Here is a 13,563-nt window from a genome sequence, read left to right on the forward strand (position 1 = left end):
AGTAAAGTTCTCTGAAATCTGCCATTGTATTTTATTGCATAACAGCTGTATTTATATATTTAAATCTGTCCAGTGATCACTTCTCATTTCTGCTTCTCAGCTCAGTACAGCTCAGTTTCGGCAGTTTGCTAATGTTTACTAAATGTATCTGACAAAGGAATGCAAACAAAAGATAATGTTATCACCTCTTCGGATGTGGCCAGAAGCTGCCCACTGAAACGAGGAGCTTTCCACTGACTTTTTTTGTGGTAATAGATTTTATGTTGTAAATAATCTTTTACAAAAAAAGAAAATGCTGAGAGTCATACCAGTGTAATTGTATGATATATTTTAAGTTAGAAACACATGAAGGAAACTGACTAGGAATATAAGAAGGAAATAGGACAATTATTATTATTATGTTGGCTATTTCAATTTACTTTTATAAATAGATATTTGTTACTTCTTCAAATCCCAGTCACGGCAGTATCTGCTTGGAGTTTGTATGTTCTACCCATGTCTTGGGTTTCCTCCCACATCCAAAAAACATGCAGATAAGTTAATTGGCTTCCCCCTAAAAATTGGCCCTAGCCTATAATACATACACTACACTATATGGAAATATGACTCTGTTAGGGATTAGATTGTGAGCCCCCTCTGAGGGACCGTTCAGAGACAAGACAAAATACTCTGTACAGTGCTGTGGAAGATGTTGGCGCTATATAAATACTAAATAATAATTATAATAATATTATGGTGAAATTAGTTAAAATGTTCTCTACTCAGGATCTACATTACATACAAACGCTATGGAAGAGCCACCCTCACAATTGAGATTTTAAATAGCTTATGTTTAAGCTCGTTTCAGAAGACATTTCTGTCTTTCACAGTTGAGTTTTTCTGTGGCGTTTGAAGAAGTCTAATGTTTGACTCTGCTGTGTCCCTGTGTCCATCAGGTGTAAACAAATGTCTTTTAGAAGAGCAGCAGAGGCATAGATAGATCTTTAGTGACTGCAGTAGCTGCCAGATGTCATTGAGTAATGTAATTTGAGTAAGGGCCTGTTTCCACTAGGGCGGTTTCGGCGGCGACTCTGAAGAGTTTCCCCGCACATGATTCACACGGGGAAACTCTGCCATAGGGGATGACGGGGCCGCGGCAAAATCGCTTGCGGGAGTGATTCGCCCGGAACCCCCCGCAGAATTTGCATGGCACGGCTCATGGGATTCGCCTGCGATCCCGCCCACCTGCTCAGTGCAGCGTGCGTCTGCGAGATGCACGCCGCACTAGTGGAAACGAGCCCCAAGTAAAGCAAATTTCAGAATTCCCCCAAAAGATGGTAGTCCTGTAACAAGAGAACAAATTAGAGTCTGCAGCTGGATCTAATATCATTTGGATCATGGTGGTAAAAGATCAATATAAGAAAAATATCCCTCTTGCCTGATCTTACAGTGTGTGGTGATCTGTAAATACTGGTGCTCTACATATCATATTTAATAAACCAATAAAGGTCAATGGTAAGCATTGGAAATCATCAACTTCTATGGAGAGGTGCTTACAGTGGAAACTCTAAAGGTGGCAACACATGCTCCAATAAAGAAATCAAATTTTGTGGCAATTCATTAAAAAAATTGGTTGTACAGAAAAGGTAAAAGCCTTTTTTTTTCATTTGAGTGAGAAATCTGATCTAATTTTCCTTTTTTTTTTTTATAAAACTCATCCTGGAGTGGCCCGAAATGTCAGTACAATTTTTCAGAACACTGAAATATGTAGAACAGATTGTCAATTTCTAGATTTATATACACTATTTGTAATATTTTTTTCATAACTGGGGAAAAATTGAACACAAGTGTATAAAAACATTGGACAGATTTTTCAAATATTACAGTCAATCAGAATAGATTTTAATTTTTGGATTAAAAAGGCATATGGAAATTGTATTGTGTGTGGCCACATATAGAGATATAAGAAACTGACAACTCAATACCCCGATGGCTGCACAACATTTACTACTGATTTAGAATAATATTAGTTATGGAGACTTTAATGCTTTAAATAGTCTAGTAACTTTCACATTGCTTTTCAGATCTGGGAAAAAAGCTGGCCACTATAATAACACAAGCAATCAGGTATAGATTTGTTATGTGAATTCAGAAAAAATGAATGATTAAGCTACCTGCCATCACGTTTTTTCTTATCCGGTTACAGGTTCATTATATATGATTGATAGACTTCTGCTAGAGATGAGTGGCTGCATTGTGCTGCTGCCTTACGAATGTAGTTAAAGAAAGGCTACAAATGTGATTACTTGCAAGGTTATGAGAAGCTGTCACTTGTAATGCAAGGTTGCACAATTAGGGCATAATTAAAGCAGAGTTTGAAACGTGTCTGGTTTATGCAGAAACTCAGGGGGATTCTGTTGGTGCATCGCTCAACCCCCCCCCCCCCCCACCCCACCCCATCCACCTTTAGCCAAGGATCCCCTCAATGGGATTAGGGGCTTATCCAGCGTTCCTGGGGACATGCGGCACCAACAAATCTCCAAGACTAAGCTGTAGTGTTGATCTGCTGGCTTCACGTGGATCTGAGCGGAGGTCCCTTAAAAGTTTGTTTCATTATGCATGGCCCAGCCTCTTGCTCCTCATGTGCTAGTTATTAGCCTGATCTGATCAGCTACCAATTGTGTTTTGTGTGTGCATACTTAGAGCAGCCCCTAATGTTGTGATATAAATAATAATTGTAGTCACTCATTTTAGAGATTGGATAACTGTAGCAAGAAGATGTCTCACATGGCTGAAGATATGGCTTCTGTCATTTGCTGGTAACCTGATCAGTTTCGTTAAATATTGGTTGTAATTAATATGTGTAATTTTCTATTGTAAAGCTGTCAGATATTACCTGCCATATTCAATACATATCCAACAATTTGTTTCCAATAATACCAAAGGGAATCTCAAATTTCTTGCTATCTTTATTGATTCATTTTAGCTGAAAATATCTTGCTTTGGTTGAGTTAGACAACTAGATGCGGGATTTCACATCACCAAAGCCAATATCTTGACTTCCTGTGTACTTGAGTGACCTTCCCTGCCCACACACGTTTCACCTACCCTGACTGCCCTATATCCAGTCACAACCTCGCCCCTCTTTTCCTCATTAATATTTAATTAAAAAAGCACCAGGGCATAACAGAGTGCTGTACAACAAAATGTGTCCTCTATGGTGAAGTGTGACTGAGCAATACTTGCTGCTGCATTTACTACCAAAACAGATGAATAACAAAAGGTGTTCCACCCTTATCCTCACAGCGCCTCTATGCAGCACCCTGTGTTCCAAGAGGGTGCTAAAAGATCATGCAGTTCCAAAAGTGTTGCAAACTGGCACTGTCTCTTCCTTAATAGAAGTCAGTTCAAATACTCAAGCAAAAGAATGCTTACTCCAGATGTGGCCACCGTGACCCCAAAGTTTAGTCATAAAGAAACCCTCTCACATGACAGGGATCAAAAGTCTTTTGCAACACTGTCTGGACTATAGCCATCTGGTCAGTGAGGAATTTCTTTTATGATCTGAGAAGGATTAGCTGACACCTGAGTTGCAGTACCTCTCCTGCTGTATTCTGCCATCTCACTGTGTGTGTAGTGTCTGTTTCACAGGCTCTAGTGTTCTCTCTCCTTTGCTACCTTCACTCTTGGCATCCACTGACTTTCTCTGTCGGGACCACTCAGCTCACTACTTTACTTCCTGGTTTGGGCACATGACCGTCTGCTTGTAGGCTGATAGGTCTACTCTCCAGAGTTTAGCGGAGACCCAGAGAAGCTATATTCTGTAACAGAGTGATGTGCAGTCTCATGTGCTCATAGTCACCTGTCTTCCAATCCAACTGAGCTATTTCTGGCTGATCTGAACCCCCATCTACTAATCATTAGTCCATTTCCAAGCTGCATACTTTTGCATAAAAGTTGCATCAAGTCAGAATTATCAGGATCCTACATCTGTAGTTAAGGCTATATGTGTGTGCAAAGTACAATGTGCATACTCTGAATGGGCCTAAGCTCATCCTGTGTTGACCTTGTGCAATGGACTCTAGCCAAAAATTACTGGATAGTGTACTGGTTAAGGGTTCTGCCTTGACATAGGAGACCAGGGTTAAAATATTGGCTATTCCTATTCAGTAACCCAGCACCTATTTAGTAGGAGTTCTTAGGCAAGACTCCCTAACACTGCTAGTGCCTACTGATTGCGCTCTAGTGCATGCTTTGCAAGCGCTTTGAGTCTGACAGGAGAAAAGCGCTATACAAATATTGGAATTATTATTATTATATACAGTGGCTTTGTCAAAGGGTGTTTTCTATATGTGTAGTTATAAATTCCTAAACAGTCAATTAGTGATGGGCTCACTGGTAGAAATCTAGCCGAATCCGTGATTCTAAAGAGGGTTAATTGCTTCAGGTGTGTGCATGGGGGACAGGGGGTTAATGACCAAGATGTCCGGCGCTTCTATGCATATCACACACTCGCACTCGTCCAATGGGATGCATTCCATGACTCACTAACGCACACTTCCTCCTTCGGCCGGAAGGAGGAAGTGCCCGGTATTGAGTCGTGGAATGGAGGGAGATGGAGAACCTGACATAGAAGGTAACATTTGGGCACTCTATTTATCACATTAAAATTAAAGTGGGATAAAACGCTGACATAACATTCAATAAAAATGTGTTTTCCTACTTTTGGTGTATTATATACAGTTATCAAATGTGCTTCTCTGCACAGATAATATTGTCTGTTTACATATTCCCAAAGTAAAGTTCTCTGAAATCTGCCATTGTATTTTATTGCATAACAGCTGTATTTATATATTTAAATCTGTCCAGTGATCACTTCTCATTTCTGCTTCTCAGCTCAGTACAGCTCAGTTTCGGCAGTTTGCTAATGTTTACTAAATGTATCTGACAAAGGAATGCAAACAAAAGATAATGTTATCACCTCTTCGGATGTGGCCAGAAGCTGCCCACTGAAACGAGGAGCTTTCCACTGACTTTTTTTGTGGTAATAGATTTTATGTTGTAAATAATCTTTTACAAAAAAAGAAAATGCTGAGAGTCATACCAGTGTAATTGTATGATATATTTTAAGTTAGAAACACATGAAGGAAACTGACTAGGAATATAAGAAGGAAATAGGACAATTATTATTATTATGTTGGCTATTTCAATTTACTTTTATAAATAGATATTTGTTACTTCTTTTGTTGTTAATTTGCAGATTTCAGTGAGAATATATTGGGAGGCAATGATTGGCACTGACTTCTCTTCTGATAGCACACACACCTGTTACCCTTGGTAGACAGTGTAGCCAGCCCTCATTGATCCTTAGCATTTACTGCTTAGCTACACTGACCCTAGCTGAGATGAGGCAGATCAAGGATGTGATACTGGCAGCCTTCACACCATACCTTCAGGTGATGAAACACTAAGCAGGAATTTAAATTAGTGGAAATATCATGACATTTAGACAGCTGAAAAATCAACCAAAAAACAGTAGAGCTGCTCCAAAATATATTAGCTTTTACAATACATTCCCCTCTCTAATTGTAATAGCTGAGAACAAGATATCAATTTATTTTAATGGGCTTGTTTGCGACTTGCAACATTAGAAGTATTTAAAGCATGATTTACAAGTTTGCTTGGTTTAAATGTATGAGTTAAAGGAGTAATCTGGGCTTCTCCCAGGGCTGAGTTGAGGGAGAGGCTGGGAAGGCACCAGCCCCTGAACACAAATGCCAGATGGCGTGCCTGTGCCTCCCTGCATGCCCCCCTCACCCAGACATATGCAGAGTGGTTCAGTGCAGGAAGCAAGGGTACAACTCACCTGTCAGCACCACTGATAACTTCAGCATGTCTTCTCCACATCCCACAGTTCAGCATTTCCTCTCTGGCTCCTCCAGCTGTGAAGTAGTGGGAGGTGCGATTAGAGATGAGTGGAGAAGACATGCAGGGGGAGATTTATCAACGCATTACCGACAGATTTTTCTTCTTAATCTGTTCTAACCAGCAGGGAGAATAGTTCTGCTTTTTAATAAGAACCTTCTTAAATCCTAGGTAATAGTGGCAATTTAGCATGAATTTCTAGATCTGCACTACACTATACACTGCACTATAGTTAAGAAAAGTGCAAATCCATCGCTAAACTGGCGCAGAATAAGAAGTGCTTGATAGCTCGCTGCTTTGTTTTGTGGTGTGGCTATCCATTTTTTTGAAGCGGCGCAGCTTCTTTCGTGGATGGGGGCCTCAAGTTATGGACTGCTTGGGGCCACCAAAACCTTAGCTGCACCACTGCTCCTATTTTACAACAGTTTTAGAAGGAATCTGCACTATTTAGTGATTTCTTAGGCTGTCTGAGACAATTCTGCACGGATTTGTAAAAACCCACTAATATTTTGTCTTCCTCCAGCCCAAAAACAGTCTGAATGACAATACATACATATAGTCTATGCACTGTGTACAGTTAGAAGGAACATATAAAGTTTATATCTGGTACATCATAGTGGAGAGAACAGTCTCACATTTATATCTGTAGTAGCACTTCCTTATTTATCCTAGTGCTGAAGCCTTGTGCCCTCCCCTCCAGCCTGGTTCCCTCCCCTGCCCCTCCCTACTCTGCTCTCTGCCTGCCTGGATCAAATTACTTCTCGTTTCACAGTGTGTAACAGAGAGGAGACACAGGAGAACTGCTGTAGCCTGTCTTAGCATGTCGGTTTGCTATAGTTCTTATTTCAGATGTATATCTGTCTGCCCTAGTTTAGATCACATGGACATGAGGGGTGGAATTATGACATCAATCCTCCAGCATCCTTTTCACCTATGGTCTGGAAAGAAAAAAAATGCCAGGGCCCAATTTTACACTGGGGGCAGGTATTTCAAGACCATATGTGGAATACGGACCCTGGGGGTGAGAAAATCTAACTTTATCATGTGTGATTTTATATATCTTGGCAATGTATTAGGTTTAAAGCAAAGTGTAATTTATAATTTAGGTACTCTTTAAGATTATATTCGGTAACATTGCCCCATCATCCATTCTTCTCTCATGCGCAGGTTATAAACATGCCCAACAGGTTCCCACTTTCTTTTTGAATATATGTGTTGTGCATCCATTTTGCCAAATGCACATTTAACCTCAGCAAGGCTTAAAGAGAATCTGTATTGTTAAAATCGCACAAAAGTAAACATACCAGTGTGTTAGGGGACATCTCCTATTACCCTCTGTCACAATTTCACCGCTCCCCGCCGCATTAAAAGTAGTCAAAAACAGTTTTAAAAAGTTTGTTTATAAACAAACAAAATGGCCACCAAAACAGGAAGTAGGTTGATGTACAGCATGTCCACACATAGAAAATACATCCATACACAAGCAGGCTGTATACAGCCTTACTTCTGAATCTCAAGAGATCACTTGTGTGTGTTTACCTTCTGTCCCCAGCTTCTCTCATGCACTGAACATTACAGGCTTCCTGCAGACAGCTCTACCTATGTCGTTAATTCCTCAGTATGTGACAGACCAGCTCCTTTCACAGCCTCCAGAGGAGGATTTTTATCCAGCTCTCTTCTATCACTGATAAGATAGCAGAGAAGCTGCTGGCTTATGTAAATAAAACACACACTGGAGTGTGCATAGAGGAACAGTTCAACACTGAAGAACTTGGCAGCCTTCCAGACACAAGCCGACAAGTCTGACAGGGGAAAGATACATTGATTTATTACAGAGATGGTTATAGTAGAAAGAGCTACAGTAAGCCAGAACACATAAGAATAGGTTTAGGAACTTGTAGGATGGTAGAAAAAACGTTGTAATTTTTGTTACAGAGTCACTTTAAGGAGGAACTGTAGTGAAAATAACATAATGAATAAAATTGCTTATTGCTTACAATATTCATTTTTAGATTATTTAGTCAGTGTTTGCCCATTGTAAAATCTTTCCTCTCTCTGTTTTACATTCTAAAATGTATCACTGGTGGTGACATCTTTAGTCCTGCCAGGTGATCTGTACGGATTGTTCATTACTGACAGTTCTCTGCACAGAGGGAGATATTGCTTGCTTGGCAGTTGGAAAAAAATACATTATTTCCCACCCACAATGAATCAAGGTTAAAAGACAGCAAACTGTCAGGACCATGGTCATAACATCACACTGTGGGAGGGGCTTCACCACAATATCAGCCACATAGATCCCCATGATGAGCCATCTGAGAAAAAGTAAAGATTTCTCATGGAAAATTGGGTATCAGCTACTGATTGGAATGAAATTCAATCCTTGGTTAAAGTACATCTTAGAGCTAACTGCACAGGTAGATGACACCTGACCAAGGCGGCTGTTTCGTACTATCCTTGTTGAGAATGTGTGTCAAGGCATAATACATCTGATTTGCAGGGTTTCCTGGGGCAGTGACATGTAGTATTAGAGGCACAGCATCAGCACAGATGTTAGGCAACTGGAAATGCTTCATAGAAAATGAAGATGGCAGTCTCCATTTTTCATTCCTCTCACTTCAGGTTCCCTTTAACACATGACAGGCCTGCATAATGCCTGTATATAAAGGAATGTGAAATTTCACAAGATGAACTGGTGATTTGTGCTCAAAAATAAGGGCAACATCAAATACAGGCCCTACGTAATCACTGGCCATGACTTCTGACCTTATGCTACTACTTACTTACTGTTTTATAGTGATCCATATACAGCCTTCTCCTAGCTACATTCCAGCATCTGTGTGATGGCTAGAAGGGTAAGGCTTAATAAGCCTAATAAGCTAAGCTTTATAAATTGAGTACAATTTATGAGCATGTACATTTTACCAGGCATTATGCAAACTATGTTATGCACATTGGGCCCAATTTAATTCACCGTTTCTCCTAGAAGATTTTTCATCTTCTGTCTAAAATTACTTTTCAGCACTCTGCAGTTGAAAAAGTACCAACAAGTAGGTGAAGAAGCGCTGTTAAAATTAGTTTCTTGCTTGCTGGTTGCTTAAGGCTGGTTTGTAGCGGTGCAATCGTTCTGTGACAGGAGAGCCCAGGGCAGGATGATCACATCGCACCATTGTTCCATGCATATTACCCTGCGGCTGAGTGTGTCAACAGGGTAATATATGTAGCGCCGCTAGACAGGAAGTACGCCACTGGTTTACCATCACTATGCGCAAGCGTACTGCTCCATTGCGATTACTCATTTACACTTACCACGTCGCCATGCATTGCCATACGCTTGCATTGCTGCATAATCAGTGCGGTAGGCATGGATCATGCAGCAAAGCACTGTAGAGTTTATGGCGGGTTTGCGGCAATTCCGCTTCTTCTTTTGCACCGTATCGCAATAATGTGTAAGCCTCCATACACTTACCTCCCACATGCTTCAGTGGTGGAGAGTACCATGATGCAAGGTGATGCTGTTATTATGAAAGTAGCCTTGAAGATATTTTTTTTTATAATGTGAAAATGTAACCTGAGAAAAAACATAGAAGAAAAAGTGAATTGGATAGGGCCTATTACGTAGTTTGTATAAATTGAGTCATAGACACAACAGGTACATTGCTTATGTAATGCGCATTACACAAACAACTTATGCGTTGTGCGTATCCTGCGAGTTACGCAAACTGCGTAACCTGCATTATGTAGTTTGCCAAATGCTCTGTAAAATGTACATGTGCTATCTGCGCATGTAAATTTTACCAATAAAAAGTAAGTACACTTCATGATGTGAGTTTCCTTTTGTAAGGATCAGCCATTTCTCTAGGTCTACATACGTGCCACAGAAACGGCAAACCCGAGCTAAAGAATCCATCTACGCATGCTTTACTAAATACACACTAATAAAGTCAGAAATAGTAGGTATTGCTGAAGATTAAGTTTACGCTCTCGTCGTTAAGTGAAAAAGATCAGTGATATTCTGTAGGAAAATCAAAGGACGGATTAAGAACTCTTTAGATCATATTTAATCCACTTGCAGATACTGGGTGAAAGCTTTGACAACAGTTTTAACAGGTCAGAGGTTTAAGCCTGCTATCAATTTCTATATCAGAGGGTAGCTGTAAGGATAATGCTGATCGTGATTAGTCCCATTGGGAACTCACCGATTTGTTTTTCAAGGTCTCTCTGCAGGTATTGATGCTTTGTTCTACTTACTGGCTCACGGTATTCTACACTGTGCATTGTCCCCACTCAAACGACTTCTGTAGACTAATTAGATAATAACTTTAAATTGACACCACCAGACAAATTAGAGTGCATCCTGCTACCTATGTATGATAATTATAGTCCCGCAGGAAGGAGAGACTTCAGACAAACTGTCATGTCACTAGACTAATATATGCTCTATTGAATTATTTTTATAGGGCAGCTCTTGTCATTTGATGTGTTTAGTTGTAGCTAGGGAGGATTAAACATTCTTTCGCACATACAGATGTAGTTAGCTTCACCTATTATCACGGCTTATCTGCAAAATCATAACATCTTAATTACTGTGTGTGAAGATGAGAATGCAGATTGATATCCCGCTCAATGTGTAGTCTGCATATTAAGCAGGTGAAGTGCTTCTCACAAATAAGTAAACATTCAAGCCTGGCAATAGATTTGCAAATGTCTCACTGAGAACAGAACTTGATTACATATCCACATTCTCTAACCTGGCAGGTCCTGCAGTGCTATTAAACCAAGACCCACTTTACAGATGTGGCAAATTTTGCCTTGCGAGAAATGAACAATCCTGATGCATGACATTAAGGAATCAGAATAAGGCTCAACTTTAGAATTAAAGTAGACTTGAATTCTGTAACAAGACTAAGGGCCCGCTTCCACTAGAGCAAATCCGCATGCGTTGTCCGCATGCAGATTCGCATAACCAATACAAGTGGATGGCCCTGTTTCCACTTGTCAGTTTTCATCTGTGTTTTTCTGTGCAGGATTTTTCTGCACGGCAGAGCCCGCAGAATTCGCCTGAGTGTGGAATGCAGGCGAATTGCAGGCAATGTATTTAATAGGGAAATCGCATGCGTTTGTTGCATGCGTTTTTTACCGCAATTTTGCGTGCGATTTCGCATTGAAAGTAATGTAAATTGACACAGGCAGTGACATGGTTAAAATCGCATATACCCTGCCTATGCAAAATCGCATGCGAAATTGCGGCAAAAAACGCATGCGGAATCGCATCCGCATGCGATTTCATCAGCGGTGGTATGCGGCGATTCCGCACCGCAATAGTGGAAACGAGCCCTGAATGAAAACATAGAGAAATGCACCCTGTATGTATTTAGAGAGTTTAGCCTGTCTAATTCCCCATCATCTGTGTCTAATCACCAGTGTAATTTGATCTCTCTGGCTGCTTTGGCAGGGCAGCTAATTTGTAAACACAGGATGTTAACCTTATGTCTGCTTTCATGAGAGCAGGAAGTAGACACACTGCACATTTATTGCAAGTTTTCTATCAGCTGTAACAAATAAATGTTTTTCTTTAAAGGCTATTAGGCTGTTGCTGAGAGGAAATTCCGAGTTCAGGTCTGCTTTGAAATGTATTCTTGCATAGTGGGGACAGGTAATAGGAACAGTTTGGAGTTTTTTGTTACTTTCTCTAATTCCCACATCAGTTCCTGCAGGGAAATCTCTCCAACACTGACTGAGGTGACAACAAATACAACATCTTCACAAAGCGGCAATTTTTATGCCTCATTTACTGTTTCCTGGACCAACAATTAAAAAGCCACAGAGATCCATGGATGTCCCAAGGCAGCATATGAGGGAAATCTCTCACTCACAAGCATTCTAACTCCTTATCTTTCACACCAATAACAAAAGAGCGGGCTTAACAGTACGTTCATCTTCCCAGTTGCCTGGACTGAGCACCTTCCGGTTGCAAAATAATTCAACTGAATCAGAGTGTGTGTAACCACAATCATATTAGCGGATGACAGGCAATGACAATGAGCTAATCACATTCGTGTTTTCAACTTGATTGGGTGGGTTGCCATTGGTTTTTATCAACCTCAGGGAGACTTGGCTCAGGTCAACCTCTTCCAGAAGCACACAGTTAAAATCTACACCCTGTTTAGAGGCACTTATCCCTGCCAGACTGTAGATTTCAGTCTCCCATCACTGGTCACTCCCACTGATATTGGAGCTCCATTGCCACTAAACTCATTTGTCTTATGACAGGTGAGTGCCATGTACCAGATTGGCTCTTGGCCCTATGGTCACTGTGCGCAAATCAAAGTAATCACAATTGAAAACTGAAAAAAGGTCTCTGGTCCCTAAGCGGCCGGAGCCTGCAGGTCAAGGAAACGGTTAGCTAGGCAGGCTAGATTCATATGTTTAAAAGAGGTGAAAGTTCATTTGGGCACCAGGTGATGCTATTTGTAGAGATGGCCCGAACGGTCTGCCTACAAACTTGTTCGTGTGAATCTCAGTGGTTTGCGTTTAACGGGAAAGCAATTTTTTTTCAAAAAAGTTTGTGTTTGCATTTTTCCCATAGACTTTAATGGCGCCGAATTTAACAGTTAATAGCTAATCCCCATTACATGCTATAAACACGTAATTTGCAGGGAATGTAAACAAGGACAGTGGGTATAAGTGGAAAAACATTTTTTTCAAAAAGACCTTATAGTTTTTGAGAAAATGGATTTTAAAATTCTCCTTCTGACCGTGGGAAAATTAAACACCCGCCGACTTTATTCATCGGTTCATCATGATCTGGTTCTTTTTAATGAATTGAATCGAATGAATCAGCTCTGAACCGATTCATTCAATTCAAGTCATTAAAGAATAGTCACTGTCCCCCTCTACATACCCTGCAAATTTGGTGTTTCTACTATGTAAGGGGACTTTGCTATTAACCGCTAAAGTCGCCGGGCGTTTAATTTTCCCAAGGAGAATTTTAAAATCGATTTTCTCAAAAACTATAAGGTTTTTTTTTTCCTCTTGTAGTCATTGATCCCCTCCAGGTGTTAGACCTTTTGAAACATATTTTCCACCACTTTTGTATCCAGAAACTGTTTGTATTTTTCAAAGTTCGCCTGCCCATTGAAGTCTATTGCGGGTTCGAACAGTTCGTGCAAACACAAACTTTTGCGGAAGTTCGTGTTTGAGGTTCGGGCACCCAAAATCTGAGGTTCGAGCCATCTCTACCAATTTGTAGAATATTGGTCATTTTCAGCTTTGTAATAGTAGTTTCATGTTTTTTTTGTTTCCCATCAATCTCCTAACCCTACATCAAGCCCTTCTATTTCCCAATGCCTAACTGTAGTGCCCCCCTCCCCCCATGTAACCCCTTACGCTAATATACATTTCATATCCCCCTCTCAACATAAACCCCTTCATAAATGCCTACACTTAACCTTTTTCATCTTGTCTATTAACTCTTTCCTCCCCTTATCCTATCTCTTAGCATTAACCCTCCTAAAACTAACCTTAACCTCTAACCCTATCAAGTAAATCCTATATTCGTAGCTTTCAGCCAATGGCATAGCAATAGGGGATGCAGAGGTAGCGACTGCACTAGAGCCCCTGGACCAGAGGGGCCCACCCACCACAGGCCACACCCAC

At 40.6% G+C, this 13,563-nt stretch overlaps 1 protein-coding gene across 15 annotated transcripts in view; it reads right to left on the reverse strand.

Annotated features, from left to right (window-relative positions):
- The window catches only part of LINGO2 (leucine rich repeat and Ig domain containing 2), a 2,118,418-nt gene that overhangs the window by 190,160 nt on the left and 1,914,695 nt on the right, over window positions 1–13,563 (reverse strand). Inside the window, exon 10 of one of the 15 annotated variants that reach the window (XM_068234721.1) lies at window positions 9,374–9,475. The exons of the other annotated variants lie outside the window; for them this stretch is intronic. The gene's annotated coding sequence lies outside the window, so the exon portion shown is untranslated. The remainder of the gene's footprint in view (window positions 1–9,373; window positions 9,476–13,563) is intronic. 15 annotated transcript variants of the gene reach the window in all.

This window comes from Hyperolius riggenbachi, chromosome 1, assembly GCF_040937935.1.
Source record: "Hyperolius riggenbachi isolate aHypRig1 chromosome 1, aHypRig1.pri, whole genome shotgun sequence".
NCBI classification, from domain to species: Eukaryota; Metazoa; Chordata; class Amphibia; order Anura; family Hyperoliidae; genus Hyperolius; species Hyperolius riggenbachi.